At 39.8% G+C, this 21,697-nt stretch overlaps 1 pseudogene; it reads left to right on the forward strand.

Annotated features, from left to right (window-relative positions):
- Positions 1 to 21,697, forward strand: part of LOC128642311 (fatty acyl-CoA hydrolase precursor, medium chain-like) — a 141,073-nt pseudogene that overhangs the window by 12,679 nt on the left and 106,697 nt on the right.

Genomic DNA, 21,697 nt, shown 5'->3' on the forward strand with positions numbered 1-21,697 from the left:
ACCGCCAAATGCGATCAAATAAAAAAAATCGTTCACTTTTTCACAATTTTTTTCACAAACTTTAGGTTTCTCACTGAAATTATTTACAAATAGTTTGTGCAATTATGGCACAAATGGTTGTAAATTCTTCTCTGTGATCCCCTTTTGTTCAGAAATAGCAGACTTATATGGCTTTGGTGTTGCTTTTTGGTAATTAGAATGCCACTAAATGCCACTGCGCACCACACGTGTATTATGCCCAGCAGTGAAGGGGTTAATTAGGGAGCATGTAGGGAGCTTGTAGGGTTAATTTTAGCTTTAGTGTAGTGTAGTAGACAACCCCAAGTATTGATCTAGGCCCATTTTGGTATATTTCATGCCACCATTTCACCGCCAAATGCGATCAAATTAAAAAAAACGTAAAATTTTTCACAATTTTAGGTTTCTCACTGAAATCATTTACAAACAGCTTGTGCAGTTATGGCACAAATGGTTGTAAATGCTTCTCTGGGATCCCCCTTTGTTCAGAAATAGCAGACATATATGGCTTTGGCGTTGCTTTTTGGTATTTAGAAGGCCGCTAAATGCCGCTGCGCATCACACGTGTATTATGGCTATCAGTGAAGGGGTTAATTAGGTAGCTTGTAGGGAGCTTGCAGGGTTAATATTAGATTTAGTGTAGAGCTCAGCCTCCCACCTGAAACATCAGACCCCCCCTGATCCCTCCCAAACAGCTCTCTTCCCTCCCCCCACCCCACAATTGTCCCCCGCCATCTTAAGTACTGGCAGAAAGTCTGCCAGTACTAAAATAAAAGCTATATATATTTTTTTAATGATTTTTTAAGCATATTTACATATGCTGCTGTGTACTATCCCCCCTTAGCCCCCAACCTCACTGATCCCCCCCCCCCAAACAGCTCTATCCCCTCCCACTCTAACTTAATGGGCGCCATCTTGGGTACTGGCAGCTGTCTGCCAGTACCCAGTTTAGAAGAAAAAATTGTTTGTTTTTTTAATTTGTTGAAAGTTTAGCTTCCCCACACACAAACCAACCCCCCCACCCCTCCACGATCGCTTTTTGTGCTTTTGCACAAACAAGATTAGGCAGATTTTATGAAAAGATTTTCCGTAGTGTAGCGGTTCCCCACCCCGCTCCCGCCCCGTGCACGCGCCCCCGCCCGCCACCCTCCGTGCATGCGCGCGCGCCCGGTGCGCGCCCCCCGACGGTCCCCGCCCCCGATCCCGCCCCCCGTGACGTCACGCGCAACACCGATGGCCGCCCACCCGCCTCCCAATTCGGCTCCCACCCACCAACGATACCGGCCATCGATGTCCGGTGCAGAGAGGGCCACAGAGTGGCTCTCTCTGCATCGGATGGCCATGTGAGGTTTTTGCTGGATGCCTTCATATCTAGGCATCACTGCAATAACCGGGAAAGCAGCTGGAAGCGAGAGGATCGCTTCCAGCTGCTTTCCACACCCGAGGACGTGCAGGGTACGTCCTCAGGCGTTAACTGCCTTTTTTTTTGAGGACGTACCCTGCACGTCCTCGGTCATTAAGGGGTTAATAACGGGATACTATAAGCTACATAAACAGGAAGTTAGCTCCTTGGATCCCTACAAATAGTTGTGGCCACAACTTTTATACTTTTAAACTTTTATACTCCATACTGAACTGCAATCGTGATATCTTTTCAAGGACTTAATTTGTACGGACAAGAGTGTCCATAACATATCAGCCAGTCTTAGCGCTTTTTTTCTGTCTATGCTGACAAGCTATTTTTACTGACACAATTTTAATGGCACAGTGCATCATCTGATTTATTCATTTGATTTGATCTATTGAATTGTTCATTTTATTTGTATATATATTAATACTAATTGCATATTTGTTTTAAATATACCTGGATGTATTCACATATACACACATATCTGTATAACAAATTTATTATCCATTTGTAGTAAAAATATATATTTTACTCAGTATATGCACCTGTCTTTTTTCTACACATCACATATTTCTTTTTTCCACTATTTGAATATTGCTTCATAATAGCATTGCTATCTTGTATCACAGTGTATTTATACACCAATTTGTATCACATCCCACCGTACACCAATTTGTATCTTATCCAACTGAGGAACCACCCACAATATAGATTGCCTAAAACCATGGATAACCACTCACATGTTAGTACATAATATAGGTTATCAACAATGAGCCTTTAAATATATACATTTTTATCCACGGATTGGAACCACATTATCAGCTATTAGCTATTATAGATAGTACCACTCACAGCTCTGTTCTTTGAGCGCACCCCTCCCCCATTTGTTTGAGTATGCTGTCATGCCATTCGGTTTATGTAATCCACCAGCAACTTTTCAGTGCTTTATTAATGATTTATTTAGAGATCTACTTGACGTATGTATGATTATTTATCTTGACGACATACTGATTTACTCCAAAACTGAAGAACAACATACTATACTGTTTTACTCCGACTTAGACAAAATTCACTTTATGCTAAACCTGAAAAATGTATTTTCAATACGGATACTATATCTTTTCTGGGTTATTCAATTTCTCCTTTAGGCATACAGATGGAACAAAAAAAAATAGAAGCTATAACTTCTTGGCCTACTCCTACTAACAAGAAGGACATACAGTGTTTCATTGGTTTTGCTAACTTTTATAGAAGATTTATCAGAAATTTCTCTTCTATTGCTAAACCTATCACTTCTTTAAGTGGTAATTCATCAACATTCCATTGGACCCCTCAAGCAGAACAAGCTTTCCAAAAGTTGAAACACTCTTTCACTACTGCTCCAATTCTTAAGTTTCCTGATCCCCAATTGCAATATATATTGGAGGTTGATGCATCTGACTATGGCTTGGGAGCTATTTTGTCACAAAGAAAAACACCCAACACCCCCATGCATCCCGTTGGTTACTTTTCAAGAGTTATGACATCCCCAGAACTGAACTACTCCATTGGAGAAAAAGAACTCCTGGCCATAAAATCTGCCCTTGAATTTTGGAGGCATCTCCTGGAAGGTACAACCATTCCTTTTTTGATTTACACCGACCATAAAATCTTGGAATACCTTAAAACCAATAAAACATTATCGGCACGTCAAATCAGATGGAGCTTATTTTTCAGTCGTTTTAATTTCCTTATTACATACAGGCCTGGATGCAAAAATGGTAAGGCCGATTCTCTTTCCAGGAAAGTTGTAAGACCTTCATATTCCAACACAACTGGTAGTGTAATTCCCCAAAGTAAATTTATTGGTTTAGCTTTGGATTTCACTACTAACCTCCAGTCCTCTCAAAAACAAGATCCCAACTTACCTCTGCCTTACCTTACCAAAAATAAGGATCGTCTGTATTATCATGATGTAAAGCTCTACATACCCTCAAATCTACGAAAAGAGATCTTGCATTCTGTCCATGAATCCGTTATATGTGGTCATCCTGGATTCCGTAGAACTAAACATCTCCTACAAAGGGATTTCTGGTGGCCCTCCATGTCATCTGATGTTGATAAACCTATCAAAGCTTGCACTATTTGTGCTATGGCGAAACCATCCAAGGCAGCTCCATATGGTTTACTCTTATCTCTACCCGTGGCTGATAGGCCTTGGAAAGACATTGCTATGGATTTTGTGGTAGAACTTCCTAGCTCTAACAACCATAACTGCATCATGGTGGTCGTCGATTTATTTTCCAAGATGGCTCATTTTGTACCTTGTCATTCCTTGCCTACAGCCTCTGAAACTGCAAAACTTTTTCTTTCTCATATTGTTAGGTTGCATGGACTTCCAGATACCATAACATCAGATAGAGGTTCTCAATTCACCTCAAAGTTCTGGACTCAACTATGTATCATTTTAAAAATACAGCGCAGATTCAGCTCTTCATATCACCCCCAAACAAATGGACAAACGGAGAGAACAAACCAGACACTTGAGCAATACTTACGCTGTCATTGTGCTTTCTTACAGAATGATTGGTTGTCTTTACTACCTACTGCTGAATTTGCTTTTAATAATGCAGTTAATGCTTCTACAAAAGTTTCACCTTTTTATGCAAATTACGGTTTCCATCCTAGATTTCATTTATATCCCAGAGAAGACACCATCTGTCCCTTGGTCAATGACACAATAAACGAATTATCCCAACACTTTCGGATCATTCAGGACAATCTTAAAACATCTCAACAACAACAGAAGACCTTTTATGATTTACGCAGAAGGCAACCTCCTGCTTATGTAGTTGGTGATATGGTTTGGTTATCGACTAAACTTCTGCATCTGAAGGTTCCTACCAAGAAACTGGCTGCCTTATATATTGGTCCGTTTAGGATATCTAGGGTTATTAATCCCAACGCTATCACTTTGGAATTGCCGGACTCCATTCCAGTGCACCCCACCTTTCATGTCTCGCTCCTTAAGCCCTCTACAGTTGGGGCTCCTCCCTTCTCTAGTTGTGCTCCCCCGATTTCTGATCTTTTGCTTCCAGAATATGAGATTCAGGACATTTTGGATTCCCGTTTTCATCTCAATGAGCTGCAGTATCTCATCCATTGGAAGGGGTTTTCCCATGATGAGGATTCTTGGGAACCCTCCACAAATCTGACGGCTCCTCGCTTGGTCTCTCTCTTTCATCGAAGGAATCCTGATCGTCCTAGGCCCTGAGCCTCGGAGAGGCTCCTTTGGGGGGGGGGTTCTGTCATGTCTGAGGTCTTGTCAGTTTGTCTGTCCCTTTAAATTCGAACCCTTATAAGGCTCCTCCTAACTAAATCCTGTGCTCTGTAATTTGATCCTTATGCTGAGTATCCTGGCTTGTGCGGAAGCAATCTACATGCTCTCTGGATCTCTACCTGAGCCTACTTACAGGAACTCACCAAAAACTATTTCCTGCAACTTTTTGTTATTTCTTATGCTTGCTACAAATACCTTTTTGTCTCCTCAGCATTTACTTAAGCTTTTAGGCTTACAGCTCACAGATTGTGCTTTTCAGAATTCCTCTGCCGTGCCTGTCAGCAGCTCCTCTGCTATACTCACAGCCTGCACTTCCTGTTTGGCGATACTGGACTCCAGGTAACTGCTGCTTTTCCTCTAGCAGAATCTTTCACCAGACCACAGGATTAAAGGTACTGATATTCTTTGGCATTACCATTTGAAAGTGTTTTCTGGACTCATCAGGTTTTATTGCAAACTTCTATCTTATATGCTGTGACTGAACTTATCATTGCAATCTGTGCCTATGTACATTCACTCAGGAAAGGCTGCATTTCTCATATATGTGACTCTATTTTCTGATACTCCTACAACGTGAACTGACTTCTATTAGCTTAAGTATAAGTATAAATATTCCTACCTATTCTTCAGTATTATATGCAAGTTTCATTTTTGGTCTCACCTCTTGCCTGTTAATCCTTATATACAGGCACCTTAATATCCTTTTCTCCTCTGTTCAGCAAGTAAGGATTCAGCTTTCACTAATTGAGCTATCCTTTCTGCAGAGTTGAGAATTCCTTTTTTAACCCATACTGGGCCCTCAGTCTAGGATCAGAATAGGGGATTGTGACTTAACAGCCCCGATATTTGTGAGACTGAGTGGTAACCTAACCCAATTCCCTGTATTGTTTCTTACATCATCCAAGTGGGAGCCTGAAGAGTTCCATGATCCGACTGAAGTCTTCCTATCAAGCGGCATCTTCAATCTTCTTTCTTCCAGATCCATGTTCATCCCCGCGACGCGGAACATCCATCTTCACCGACGACTTCCCGACGAATGACGGTTCCTTTAAGGGATGTCATCCAGATGGCCATCCCTCGAAATTCCGATTGCTGATAGGATTCTATCAGCCAATCGGAATTAAGGTAGGAAAATTCTGATTGGCTGATGGAATCATCCAATCAGATTCAAGTTCAATCCGATTGGCTGATCCGATCAGCCAATCAGATTGAGCTTGCATTACTTGGCTGATCGGAACAGCCAATAGAATGCGAGCTCAATCTGATTGGCTGGAAATTGAGCGTTAGACCCTTTCCTGACTGACTCTAAATACCAGCGGGGGGTAAAAACCAGCGTTAGGAGCCTCTAACGCTGGTTTTGACGGCTACCGCCAAACTCTAAATCTAGGCGATAGTTTTCTAGTGAGTCTCTCAAATCTTGTGACAAGGTACTCCTTTTCAGTGTTGCTATACTGGCCTGTATCACTTCTACTGTAACTGGCTCCCCTAGGGAAGAAGTCCACTTTGTAGCTAGCATATCTGTAGTCTTAGAGTTAATTGATTCTAGTAATAGCTTGTATATTGGAGAAATGGAATATATCCCTTGCGTGGACAATGAGACTAATTGCCCTATAGGGGTGTTTTTTTTTAAATATCTTCCCCCCTGCAAAAAGCCCACTGACATAATGTCTCGCCTGTAGATAGGCAAAATGAATGCGTGTTCGGTTAAATTGTTATTTATTTTGTAACAATCTAAAACTTCTAATTGTGTCATCTGTGTCGTCTAAGAGATGTTGGATATTTTGTAAACCCTTCTGCTGCCATAATCTAAAAGGATAAGTGGTATACCCCACCACAAAGTTAGTGTTTCCCTGTAGAGGTAAGTATCTGGTGCAAGTCTGCGGGATCTTGAGCCATTTAAACAAAGCCCTCCAAGCCCGAAAAGGCTCCACCAAAGGTAGGAGGCCTCCTGTATGGTATCGGAGCTGCTGCAAAGTCAAATGAGGAAGGACGGCTAGTGCACACGGTTTTATTTGCTCTTCCTCTAATACTTTAAAAGTATAATGTTCTCTTCTTACTTAGCCAGTCGATTACGAACTTGGACAGAGCTCCCCAATTATATACATGAGATTGGGGAGACCCAATCCCCCACTGTGACATTGAGCTAGTTAATTTTTGGGCGCTTATGCGGTTCCCTTTTACCCGCCCACACGAAATCTAGAATTTTGGCATTTAATGTTTTTAGATCAGCACCTGTCAACATAAACAGGGAGCATTTGGAAACATATACAACAACCTTGGGAAAGGAGATAATTTTAATCATATTTATCCGACCGGAGAGCCGAAAGGGGGAGTCCCTTCAAACCTCTCAATTTGGTTAGTCCACTTTTCTAATTAAAGTAATATAATTGATTGCGTACCATTGAGTAGGATTAACTGAGAGTTTTATTCCTAAATATACGAAATCAGTAGTCACTACCTTAAAATTAAAGCCTAGTCTATCTTGGGGGTGATTTTGCATCAACCAAATTAGTTCAGATTTCTCTTGGTTTAAAATGTAGCCGGACAAATCACTGAAGTCATTAATGAGAGCTAGTATTTTTGTGAGGTTAAGTTCCGGACTCGGGATAAATAAAAATCATATCGTCAGCATATAACGACAAGTGAAGGGTTGAGGATTCCCATCCTCAAACCCCTGAATTTTTTCTCTAATTGCCTGGGCGAGTAGCTCTATGGCCAAGTCAAACAAGAGCGGGTGAGGGGCACCCCTATCTTGTACCTCTAAATAGTTGAAAGGTGGGGGAAGCCTGTCCATTTACAATAACAGCCGCCATCAGATGCTGGTACAAATTTCTGATGGCATGCAAGTAAGCGCCCCTCAAACCGAATTTTTCTAAGGTCATAAATAAGTATTCCCATATTACCTGATCGAAATGCCTTTTCGGCGTCTAAGGCTAACATGCAGGCTTTAGAATGCTTTTAACATGGTGGGGTCTTTTCTAAATTTCCAGAAGTAAGATAGCACCAATTGAACCTTCCTTATATTTTTAACTGAAGACCTCCCTTTAATAAATCCTGTCTGGTCCTCATGCACTAAAGATGGCATGATGGGACCTAATCTGGTTGCTAATATTTTGGTGAGGAGCTTGTAGTCCAGATTCAGTAGAGAAATTGGATGGTATGACTCTGGTTTCAGTGGGTCTTTACCCACTTTTAAAAATAATGCTAATGTGGGCTTCAGGAAAACCTGTAATTAGGGTCAATCTTTCAGTAAACATAGTATTATATAAATGTGTTAGTGTATCAGATATTTCCCGATCTTAACAACTTATAAGGCCTCTGCGGCATGCTGTCAGGGCCTGGCGGTTTTTACCTAGGGGAAGGTCTTTAATGGCTCGATTTACTTCGGCCGTTGTGATGGGGCATTAAGCCTAGTTATATGCTCCTCAGTGAGTTTAGGTAAAGTCAAAGTATCCCAGAATGCAGCCACTTTATCTCTGTCAATGTCCTGCTGACTATATAGTTTAGAATAGTAATCTGTAAAGACCTGCTGTATGTCCTCAGTGCATGAATGTATTTTCTCCCCTTTCCTTATTGCTTGAATGATATTTGCTGGTCTAGCAATTTTAGTCAGTAGCGCAAGAGATCTACTGGTTTTGTTGCCGAATCGGTAAAACCGAGCTTGTAGCCTGGTTGTAGCCCTGAGTGCATTTTGTAACAGCATATGTTTGACTTGACCTTTTTTGAAATTATTCCTATTACTCGCATTGGGCGTTTTAAGATATCTATTTTGGGCATTAGTTAGTTGTCTAAACAGCAACTGTTCCTTCTCTTTAGCCTTTTTCCGGATACCTGCCGCATAATTAGTCACAACCCCTCCCAGAACAGCCTTCGCTGTCTCCCAAAATAGCAAGGGATTATTAAGGTGTTGTATATTGACAGAATGATATGCATGCCATTCACCTATTAAATAATTTCATAAATTCTGGTCTTTATATAGATATGCAGGGACAGATCCATGTATTCTCACGTGGTGGGTCATTTTTAGTTATTAATAGTCAGTTTAACTGGGGCCTGGTCTGACAGAGTAACTACATAATTTTTAACATCTACGATCTTTAATCACTAAGGTCCCCAGAGACCAGAAAATAATCTAAATGAGATAGTGTGAGTTTTGATGGGGGGATACAGGTGAAATCTTGCACCTCTGGATTTCGGTGAGCGCCAGATGTCTACCAATTCAAGGCCTCTCTGGAATTTATTAAGTATTCTCTTCTCTCTCTCTTGGAATTAGTGCTTATTATGTTTTTCAATGGTGTGTATGCTGGGTTTTTAAATCTATCCAAGGGGACATAGGGCGCAATATTAAAATCTCCACCCACTATCAACAACTTCCTTTGTAACATTGTCCAAAAGATGTCTTTGTTACCTATGGGACCATACACCCCCACCAAGGCAATTGTGATATCCCCTAAACCTAAGTGTAGTACAACATAGCGGCCCTCTGCATCAATCTCCTTATGTAATATTTTGTAAAATAGGCCCTTCCTGAACAAAATAGCCACCCTCTAGCTCTGCTCCCTGGAAATGAGGAACTAACAACTTCTTGTTCCCACCCTTGCTGTAGTTTTCCATGTTCAGGCACAGTGAGGTGAGTTTCTTTCACTATTGCTATGTCTGCTCCTTTGTCTTTAAGTGTTTTTAAATACATTTTTCTTTTAATGGGGGAAGTGATACCTCCCACATTCCATGTAACCAATGTTTGCTTTAATATTAGCCATAATGGTAAACAAGGGCGTAGGTCAAGTTTTACAACTCTTATCTTTGTATAAATAAAATCCTGTACGTGCACTTTATATGTACATTTCCCTTTCAACATTTTTTTTATTTTGTATATATAAAACCGGTTATACTCATATTCTGCTAGAACCCAAAAAACTGCATCTCTGGGGCCATTTCGAACCATCCGAGGAGCATGCTCAGAAACTTCCATGGGGCACTGCTGTGTGAAAATATCAAACATGTAAGTGAAGCAAAAAAAGCATGATTCATAACAATAACAATAACAACTGGTTAAAACAATAACATAACAGTTAGGAGTGCAAGAATTCTCCTATAGCATTGAATTAAACTCCCCGCCCCTCTTAAAGTAGAGAGAAAAAATGTATTCATGACTGAGATTTAGCATTAAGTTACTACTGATAGTCTCAGAATGTGTCAGTCATATTGTGGCAACCCGCTTACGGGTACCCGTTCCAGAATCTAGACAGTCCAGTTGTTAAATCTTTGGTCACCCAGGCTGTTCCCCTTCTTAACTCCACCTGACGCCCCATCGCCTCTGGGGCTAAGTCTTTTTCTTCAGCTTGTAAGTATTTTTGAAGCTGAATGGGGGAGTCAAAGAATCGTGGGCCCTCACTGGTTTGCAACCGGAGTTTAGCTGGAAATAACATCACTACTGATCTGCCTTTTTCGATCAGCCATTGGACGTAAGGCGAGAATTCTCTTCTCTTTCTGGTGACCTCTGATGAATAATCTTGGAACAGCAACAGTTTTTTCCCTCAAAGACAATGGGACCTGCCTTTCTGTATGCTCTGAGGAGTTCTATTTTGTCCTTAAAGTTTAGATATTTAATGAGAACATGCCTTGGCAAATTCTTTGTTCTTTTAGCTCTGGTCGTGGCTGACCGACCCTGTGCGCTCTCTCCACTATGCATGGAATTCCGTATCTGGTAACTTAAGCAGTTGTGGGAGTTGAACTTCTGCCAAGTGTATTAGTGAATGAACTCTGCACCCACTCCGGCAGGCCTACTATACGCAGATTGTTCCTGCGGGACCTATTTTCTAGGTCATACTAGGCGTGCTTTTAAATACTGTGTTCTGCTTTTGTAGGTCTCTCACTGATATAGAGATTTCTCTGGGTCTGTCTTCATGCTCAGAGACTCTGTGTTCAACATGAGTTAGCCTCCTTGAAAACTGTTTAAATTCAGTAGAAAGAGATTCCACTCACATCTGCAGTTGCTCAATCTTTGGTAAAATCAATGGCTGAGATTTGTGACACTATAGGGATGGTATCTTGTGTAAGAGGACTCCTCTGGGCCTTCTGTTGCGACTGGGGCAGCGTTGGATCTCAGCCTGTTGTCTGGCTCTTCTATCTGTGTGTTTGTTTTTTGCTGCCATTTTATGGGGTAGATTTATAATAACTGTTATAATATCTCTGCATACGCAACTTTTATACTTTGCTACTTGAATCAAACTCCTCCAAATGAGCTGCAGAACAAGCAATGACACCCTTTCTGGAGCAGGAGTACAGGGATGCAGGTTTAACAGGCAGCCCTTAAGAGCCAATGCTTTTTTATGTAAAAAAGGTATAAAAAGTCCTGTCTAGCATTGAAGGTGAGGGTGGGGAGTTTCACATGAATGTATTCAGTCAGTTCATATTTGTGGCACTAGACATACATTTCTGCTGCTGCACATTCACAATCAATCAAACCCAAAGATAGGACTGTAATGTCTCTTAAGCGGATTTGAGGTTGCAGTGATCAATTTATGTGTCAGCAGGGGCTTTACACTAACACTGAAAGGCATTTATTTATTGCCTGGGCCTCTAAAGTTATGCAGCAGTCTCTAGATTGGAACGATGTTAACAACACCAATAACTTATTCCACTTTCCTGCAATAGCCTTCTGTGTAATAGGGGATGCAGCTCTTAACCATTTCTTCAGACCGGAATTGTGCAAACATACATTTACATTACCCCTCACAGTGCCAGCTCCGTCTGAGTCCTTTAGTTGTTTTGCTCCATTTAAGCCGCTCTCAACTGTTGTTACTGCCCTGCAGCTCCTCTGATTATCTGCCCCAGTACTCCGCAAGAAGTTAGTGCAGCCTTTTGCAATATAAACAGCAGTCTAGCATCCAGCATCTAGTAAGCGCCACGTGGAGACTGAAAATGGCATCTCTATACTTCTTCTTCTCCTCTGTGACTTCCGTGTTTAGGGCGCTTAATGACCCTCACGCTTCTGTGCCGACCGATCTCCTAGTCCGGTAGTGTCCCCAGACCTGTTATCTGCAAGGCGTTTGCGTGGGAGCAGGGAGAAATAAATTGTATTTATTTTGTAACAATCTAAAACTTCTAATTGTGTCATCTGTGTCGTCTAAGAGATGTTGGATATTTTGTAAACCCTTCTGCTGCCATAATCTAAAAGGATAAGTGGTATACCCCACCACAAAGTTAGTGTTTCCCTGTAGAGGTAAGTATCTGGTGCAAGTCTGCGGGATCTTGAGCCATTTAAACAAAGCCCTCCAAGCCCGAAAAGGCTCCACCAAAGGTAGGAGGCCTCCTGTATGGTATCGGAGCTGCTGCAAAGTCAAATGAGGAAGGACGGCTAGTGCACACGGTTTTATTTGCTCTTCCTCTAATACTTTAAAAGTATAATGTTCTTTCTTACTTAGCCAGTCGATTACGAACTTGGACAGAGCTGCCCAATTATATAACATGAGATTGGGGAGACCCAATCCCCCATGTGACATTGAGCTAGTTAATTTTTGGGCGCTTATGCGGTTCCTTTTACCCGCCCACACGAATCTAGAATTTTGGCAATTTTATGTTTTTAGATCAGCACCTGTCAACATAACAGGGAGCATTTGAAACATATACAACAACTTGGGAAAGGAGATAATTTTAATCATATTTATCCGACCGGAGAGCGAAAGGGGGAGTCCCTTCAAACTCTCAATTTGGTTAGTCACTTTTCTAATTAAAGTAATATAATTGATTGCGTACCATTGAGTAGGATTAACTGAGAGTTTTATTCCTAAATATACGAAATCAGTAGTCACTACCTTAAAATTAAAGCTAGTCTATCTTGGGGGTGATTTTGCATCAACCAAATTAGTTCAGAATTTCTCTTGGTTAAATGTAGCCCGGACAAATCACTGAAGTCATTATGGAGCTAGTATTTTTGTGAGGTTAAGTTCCGGACTCGGGATAAATAAAATCATATCGTCAGCATATAACGACAAGTGAAGGGTTGAGGATCCCATCCTCAAACCCTGAATTTTTTCTCTAATTGCCTGGGCGAGTAGCTCTATGGCCAAGTCAAACAAGAGCGGGTGAGGGGCACCCCTATCTTGTACCTCTAAATAGTTGAAAGGTGGGGGAAGCCTGTCCATTTACAATAACAGCCGCCATCAGATGCTGGTACAAATTTCTGATGGCATGCAAGTAAGCGCCCTCAAAACCGAATTTTTCTAAGGTCATAAATAAGTATTCCCATATTACCTGATCGAAAGCCTTTTCGGCGTCTAAGGCTAACATGCAGGCTTTAGAATGCTTTAACATGGTGGGGTCTTTTCTAAATTTCCAGAAGTAAGATAGCACCAATTGAACCTTCCTTATATTTTTAACTGAAGACCTCCCTTTAATAAATCCTGTTGGTCCTCATGCACTAAAGATGGCATGATGGGACCTAATCTGGTTGCTAATATTTTGGTGAGGAGCTTGTAGTCCAGATTCAGTAGAGAAATTGGGATGGTATGACTCTGGTTTCAGTGGGTCTTTACCCACTTTTAAATAATGCTAATGTGGGCTTCAGAAAACCCTGTAATTAGGGTCAATCTTTCCAGTAAACATAGTATTATATAAATGTGTTAGTGTATCAGCTATTTCGATCTTAACCAACTTATAAGGCTCTGCCGGCATGCTGTCAGGGGCCTGGGGTTTTACCTAGGGGAAGGTCTTTAATGGCTCGATTTACTTCGGGCCGTTGTGATGGGGCATTAAGCCTAGTTATATGCTCCTCAGTGAGTTTAGGTAAGTCAAAAGTATCCCAGAATGCAGCCACTTTATCTCTGTCAATGTCCTGCTGACTATATAGTTTAGAATAGTAATCTGTTAAAGACTGCTGTATGTCCTCAGTGCATGAATGTATTTTCTCCCCTTTCCTTATTGCTTGAATGATATTTGCTGGTCTAGCAATTTTAGTCAGTAGCGCAAGAGATCTACTGGTTTTGTTGCCGAATCGGTAAAACCGAGCTTGTAGCCTGGTTGTAGCCCTGAGTGCATTTTGTAACAGCATATGTTTGACTTGACCTTTTTTGAAATTATTCCTATTACTCGCATTGGGCGTTTTAAGATATCTATTTTGGGCATTAGTTAGTTGTCTAAACAGCAACTGTTCCTTCTCTTTAGCCTTTTTCCGGATACTGCCGCCATAATTAGTCACAACCCCTCCCAGAACAGCCTTCGCTGTCTCCCAAATAGCAAGGGATTATTAAGGTGTTGTATATTGACAGAAATGATATGCATGCCATTCACCTATTAAATAATTTCATAAATTCTGGTCTTTATATAGATATGCAGGAAAGATCCATGTATTCTCACGTGGTGGGTCATTTTTAGTATTAATAGTCAGTTTAACTGGGGCATGGTCTGACAGAGTAACTACATAATTTTTAACATCTACGATTTTAATCACTAAGGTCCCAGAGACCAGAAAATAATCTAAATGAGATAGTGTGAGTTTTGATGGGGGGATACAGGTGAAATCTTGCACCTCTGGATTTCGGGAGCGCCAGATGTCTACCAATCTCAGGCCTCTCTGGAATTTATTAAGTATTCTCTTCTCTCTCTTGGAATTAGTGCTTATTATGTTTTTCAATGGTGTGTATGCTGGGTTTTTAAATCTATCCAAGGGGACATAGGGCGCAATATTAAATCTCACCCACTATCAACAACTTCCTTTGTAACATTGTCCAAAAGATGTCTCTTGTTACCTATGGGACCATACACCCCCACTCCAAGGCAATTGTGATATCCCTAAACCTAAGTGTAGTACAACATAGCGGCCCTCTGCATCAATCTCCCTTATGTAATATTTTGTAAAATAGGGCCCTTCCCTGCAACAAATAGCCCACCCTCTAGCTCTGCTCCCTGGAAATGAGGAACTAACAACTTCTTGTTCCCCCCCTTGCTGTAGTTTTCCATGTTCAGGCACAGTGAGGTGAGTTTCTTTTCACTATTGCTATGTCTGCTCCTTTGTCTTTAAGTGTTTTTAAAATACATTTTCTTTTTAATGGGGGAAGTGATACCTCCCACATTCCATGTAACAATGTTTGCTTTTAAATATTAGCCATAATGGTAAACAAGGGGTAGGTCAAGTTTTACAACTCTTATCTTTGTATAAATAAAATCCTGTACGTGCACTTTATATGTACATTTCCTTTCAAACATTTTTTTATTTTGTATATATAAAACGGTATACTCATATTCTGCTAGAACCCTAAACTGCATCTCTGGGGCCATTTCGAACCATCCGAGGAGCATGCTCAGAAACTTCCATGGGGGCACTGCTGTGTGAAAATATCAAACATGTAAGTGAAGCAAAAAGCATGATTCATAACAATAACAATAACAACTGGTAAACAATAACATAACAGTAGGAGTGCAAGAATTCTCCTATAGCATTGAATTAAACTCCCCGCCCTCTTAAAGTAGAGAGAAAAAATGTATTCATGACTGAGATTTAGCCATTAAGTTACTACTGATAGTCTCAGAATGTGTCAGTCATATTGTGGCAACCCGCTTACGGGTACCAGTTCCAGAATCTAGACAGTCCAGTTGTTAACATCTTTGGCTCACCCAGGCTGTTCCCCTCTTAACTCCACCTGACGCCCCATCGCCTCTGGGGCTAAGTCTTTTTCTTCAGCTTGTAAGTATTTTTGAAGCTGAATGGGGGAGTCAAAGAATCGTGGGCCCTCACTGGTTTGCAACCGGAGTTTAGCTGGAAATAACATCACTACTGATCTGCCTTTTTCGATCAGCCATTGGCAGTAAGGCGAGAATTCTCTTCTCTTTCTGGTGACCTCTGATGAATAATCTTGGAACAGCAACAGTTTTTTTCCCTCAAAGACAATGGGACCTGCCTTTCTGTATGCTCTGAGGAGTTCTATTTTGTCCTTAAAGTTTAGATATTTAATGAGAACATGCCTTGGCAATTCTTTGTTCTTTAGCTCTGGTCGTGGCTGACCGACCCTGTGCGCTCTCTCCACTATGCATGGAATTCCAGTATCTGGTAACTTAAGCAGTTGTGGGAGTTGAACTTCTGCCAAGTGTATTAGTGATGAACTCTGCACCCACTCCGGCAGGCCTACTATACGCAGATTGTTCCTGCGGGACCTATTTTCTAGGTCATCTAGGCGTGCTTTTAAATCTGTGTTCTGCTTTTGTAGGTCTCTCACTGATATAGAGATTTCTCTGTGTCTGTCTTCTGCTCAGAGACTCTGTGTTCAACACTGAGTTAGGCCTCCTTGAAAACTGTTTAAATTCAGTAGAAAGAGATTCCACTCACATCTGCAGTTGCTCAATCTTTGGTAAAATCAATGGCGAGATTTGTGACACTATAGGGTTGGTATCTTGTGTAAAGAGACTCCCTCTGGGCCTTCTGTTGCGACTGGGGCAGCGTGGAATCTCAGCCTGTTGTCTGGCTCTTCTATCTGTGTGTTTGTTTTTTGCTGCCATTTTATGGGTAGATTTATAATAACTGTTATAATATCTCTGCATACGCAAACTTTTATACTTTGCTACTTGAATCAAACTCCTCCAAATGAGCTGCAGAACAAGCAATGACACCCTTTCTGGAGCAGAGTACAGGGATGCAGGTTTAACAGGCAGCCCTTAAGAGCCAATGCTTTTTTATGTAAAAAAGGTATAAAAAGTCCTGTCTAGCATTGAAGGTGAGGGTGGGGAGTTTCACATGAATGTATTCAGTCAGTTCATATTTGTGGCACTAGACATACATTTCTGCTGCTGCACATTCACAATCAATCCAAACCAAAAGATAGGACTGTAATGTCTCTTAAGCGGATTTGAGGTTGCAGTGATCAATTTATGTGTCAGCAGGGGCTTTACACTAACACTGAAAGGCATTTATTTATTGCTGGGCCTCTAAAGTTATGCAGCAGTCTCTAGATTGGAACGATGTTAACAACACCAATAACTTATTCCACTTTCCTGCAATAGCCTTCTGTGTAATAGGGGATGCAGCTCTTAACCATTTCTTCAGTCCGGAATTGTGCAAAAACATACATTTACATTACCCCTCACAGTGCCAGCTCCGTCTGAGTCCTTTAGTTGTTTTGCTCCATTTAAGCCGCTCTCAACTGTTGTTACTGCCCTGCAGCTCCTCTGATTATCTGCCCCAGTACTCCGCAAGAAGTTAGTGCAGCCTTTTGCAATATAAACAGCAGTCTAGCATCCAGCATCTAGTAAGCGCCACGTGGAGACTGAAAATGGCATCTCTATACTTCTTCTTCTCCTCTGTGACTTCCGTGTTTAGGGCGCTTAATGACCCTCACGCTTCTGTGCCGACCGATCTCCTAGTCCGGTAGTGTCCCCAGACCTGTTATCTGCAAGGCTTTTGCGTGGGAGCAGGGAGAGAGCAGGTTAAAAATAAATCTTTTGCAGAGATTATCATGGAGCTCACATACACATATAAACAAACACAAACATTTACACATACATACACATATACACATACATACACGCTTACATACAGTCATATATACACAAACACACAGTATGTACATATACACAAACAAACACACATGCACATACAAACACATTCATACAACACATGCAAAGATACACAAACATATTCACACACATCCACATGTACAAATGCACATACAAACACATAAACACAAACAAATATAAACACCCACATAAAGACATATATACATATCCATATGCACATACCGACACACATGCAAACATATATATATACAAACATATACACAAACAGGCGCACATGCACATACACACAAATCTAGATATCCATACACACATGTACACACATAAACACACACATGCACATACACAAAATACATAGACATATATACACAAACACATGCACATATACACGCACATACACACACATTCATACATATGCACATACATATGCACGAACATACACACACGCACATACACAAAAACTATAAAATACATCCACAGGCACAAACATGCACATACACAAACACAAACACATAAACACACACGCACAGTTACACACACATATACAAAAACACACACAAATAAGTTACATTACAATTTCTCTGCTCCCTTTACAGCGACAGATTACCCTACTCACAACAGCACAGCCATCCCAGTTCCACTAACCTAATGAAGTAGAATTCCATCCCATCATGTGAATTCAAGCAGAGAAATTGCAAGGTGGTTGGCTGTAGGCGGTGTTCTATAAAAAAAAGCTACCTTATCAAGATTAGCTACCCTTGACATGCGCATGCTCACAATTACGTAATTGCATTCCACAGATGATTTAAAAGAATCTTTGGAATGGATTTACATAATTATAAAGCATGTGCACAGACTTAGGTAGCTTATCTTGACAGAGATGAAATGAGTCTCCTATTAAATCTTAAAGTGGTGACTTTCCATGCACGCATGCATACCTTAAATTGTCGGTAGCTAATTCCGACAGTGTGTTTTCTTATTATTTTACTGAGGTCTGTTCGGTGCTCATTTGCACGAAGGGTCCATTTACATTAAAACGTTTTCTGCACAGTGCATTTGAAAAATATTCTGCGCTATGTGCAAATGTACTTTGCAAACAAACATTTTAATGTCAATGACTCCATTATCTAATTTATCCATTTTCTTTGTACCCTTTGTTGAAAAGTATACCTATGTAGGCTCAGAAGCTGCTGATTGGTAGCTGCACATATATGCCTCTTGTCATTGGCTGTTCGCTAGCTCCCAATATTGCATTGATGACCCTTCAACAAAGGATACCAAAAGAATGAAACAAGACAGAAGTAAATTGAAAAGTTTTTTTTTTTTAAACTGTCATATATATTTGTATTATGAAAGACAAATTTTCAGTTTCATGACCCTTTTAAAACAATGCCAGCCAAAGCTTGTCTGGCTCACCAGGAATTTTCCCGGGTTCCCGGTAGGGTAGGCCAATCCAGCAGTGCATGTTGCTCCAATAGACACTGCATGTGTCAATGATGTTAAGGTGCTGAGAGAGCCTTTTTTTAGTTTTTTTAGTTTTAATAATTTATTTACCCTCACTTATTGTGTGTTATTATAAGTAGATGTTTTAGAGCAAGGGTAAATAATTGATGAGTCTACTTGTTTGTGAAATGTATCATCTTGATTTATTACTGTGCATAGTGTGAGTAGAATGTTGTTGAGTAAACAAGTCCTAAAAAAATATTTTGTTATCTACTGGTCAGCTTGTGACCTACTGCACTACAAGTAGACCATGGTTTTTGGTGATTTTGTGTATTAATACGCTGGAGGGATAACTTTAAGGGGATAAACAAAAATCATACTAAAGAAAGTTAACATTGGAAATAGAAAGGTTATGTAAAACGTTGTATTAGTTTATATTAAAACTAGAAGGAAAGGTACATATATTTAGGCATGAGTGATAATGTTATAACAATGCTCATTGGATATATTAGACAGCAACTAAAATATAGTTGCTATGTTCTGTCACATTAATATTTTTCAGTTGTTTTATTGTTATATATTTGTTATTATTATTATTATTATTATTGTTATCATCATCAGGGGGAAAGGATGACACTCCAAAACTGTCAATCAAATATGGACAACTTTACGGTAAAAAAATAAAGGTGAAAGAAACAGATCAAGCAGTACATGCATTTTTGGGATCCCATTTGCAAAGTCACCAGTTGGACCATTAAGATTTGCACCCCCGCAGCCACCTGAACCATGGGACTCCATCAGAGATGCAACAAAATATCCAGCAATGTAAGTTCCAAAAGGACATTGTTAAAACCTGTTTTCACTATATTTTTTAGGATTATGGTCAGTTTCCCCTCATAAATACTACCATGAAACACATTCATCTGTAAGAAGGATGTATAAAGATGGGTTGTCATCATATTGTGATAACATTGCAGATATTTTTGCATTTTCCAGATGTCTGCAAATGTCTGAAGAATCAGAAAAACAAAAGGAACTCTTCCAATCAAATATTGAAATACCACCAATTTCAGAAGACTGCCTGTTTCTAAATATCTATACTCCAGCAAACCAGGAAAAGGATGTCAAGTTGCCAGTATGTATTACCACATTATAAATACATTAATAAGATAATGGAACACATGTTCATGTACCAAAATAATTGATGTTTAATTAAATAATATTTTTTACTTTCTAGCCATGTATGATTTGTGAGTACTATTAGAAAATATAATTTACAATACCAGCTGAAATGGTTTTACATGCTTAAAAGAATCAGAAAATAAGGTACTGGCAATTAAACATTGTTAATTTGAATTGTTGGGACGATATTTATGATTTACTGTTTCTGTACAGGTCATGGTGTTCATACATGGAGGAGGCCTGACACATGGAGGAGCATCTTTTTCTGATGGATCAGCCCTATCTGCAAATGAAAATGTGGTGGTGGTTTCAATCCAGTACAGGCTGGGCTTATTGGGGTTCTTTAGGTAAATACAACGTTTTTTTAATGCTTATTTTATACCCATGAAAGATTTGCCTTAATATCTTATTAATGAGGTGGTGAGCAAATGACCAAGATTCACTTCATACAACCTTCCAACGCTCTCCTTATAGTAATCTTCTCTCTTTACGGATATTTTTAGCATATAACCAAACCTGATATCTATGGCCTCCATGGGACAAGAGTGCATTGATGTGTGCAATATTGTTAATGCATGAGGGGTTGCTCTCTGGTATCCCCTAAAAAGGTATTTCAAATCTCCTTTATTACCTCATTGTATACATTGTTTATAGTTCTAGTTACCATATCTTCAGAAGGCTATACATTTACAAAAAACTGTTAAAAGTGTATATTAAAAAAAGGCTGAGAGGGAGGTGCAATTGTCTTTTCAAACAAGGACTTGCGAGTTATCCCCAAGACTGCCAAACACCACCTAGCGTAACACACAGCACACTTACAACACCGCCTCTGTTTACCCTGAATCCATTTATAGAGCTCCTGCTACTTCAGTCACATTATTTTCAACTACAACTGCTCCTGGGGTTACCATGATAGAAACATTCAAGTATGTTAAAGTAATAAAAAAAGGTAAAAAATAAAAATTTCATGATTTTAAAGTGTAAAATGTAATTTTAAAAACCTTTCAATTTTACTTTCATAATCAAATTGTGCTCAGTATTTTATGTGCAAGAGTTCCCTGTATATATACATATATGTGTCTGTGATTGGCTGATGATCTTTACATGATACAAAGGGATATTAAAGGGACTCCGAACCCAGATTATTTTCTTTCATGATTCAGATAGAGCATGTAATTTTAAGCAACTTTCTAATTTACTCCTTTTATCAATTTTTCTTCATTCTGTTGCTAACTTTATTTGAAGAGCAAGAATGTAAGTTTAGAATCCGGCCCATTTTTGGTTTACCTTGGTTGTGCTTGCTGATTGGTGGCTAAATGCACCTACCATTAAACAAGTGCTGCCCAGGGTCTTAGCTTAGATGTCTTCTTTTTCAAATAAAGATAGCAGAGAACAAAGAAAAATTGTTAATAGGAGTAAATTAAAAATTTTCTTAAAATTGCATGATCTATCTGAATCATGAAAGAAAAAAATCTAAGTTTAGTGTCCCCTTTAAAGGAAATTAAAATTTCTGTAGAAAAAATAATCTGATGCTCATATTAGTTTCAAAGTAATTGTTATTGTATTGTGCTTTTATTATGAGCATGCTAGTCATACAATTCTACTGTATTTAGCGATTCTTTAAGGCATAAATAAAGCTAAGGATGAAAGCATTTTTACCAGTAGAAGCAACAGCATAGTGGAAGTTAATTTAGGAATACATTTTGTAAACACTTCTTTACAGAAAGGTGATGGGTTTATAGAACAGGCTTAAAAGAAAGAGGTGGTAAGGTGATTACTGTAAAATAATCCAGGTATTTTGGAATCTGTTGGCGCTCTACAAA

Source organism: Bombina bombina, chromosome 1, assembly GCF_027579735.1.
Source record: "Bombina bombina isolate aBomBom1 chromosome 1, aBomBom1.pri, whole genome shotgun sequence".
NCBI lineage: Eukaryota > Metazoa > Chordata > Amphibia > Anura > Bombinatoridae > Bombina > Bombina bombina.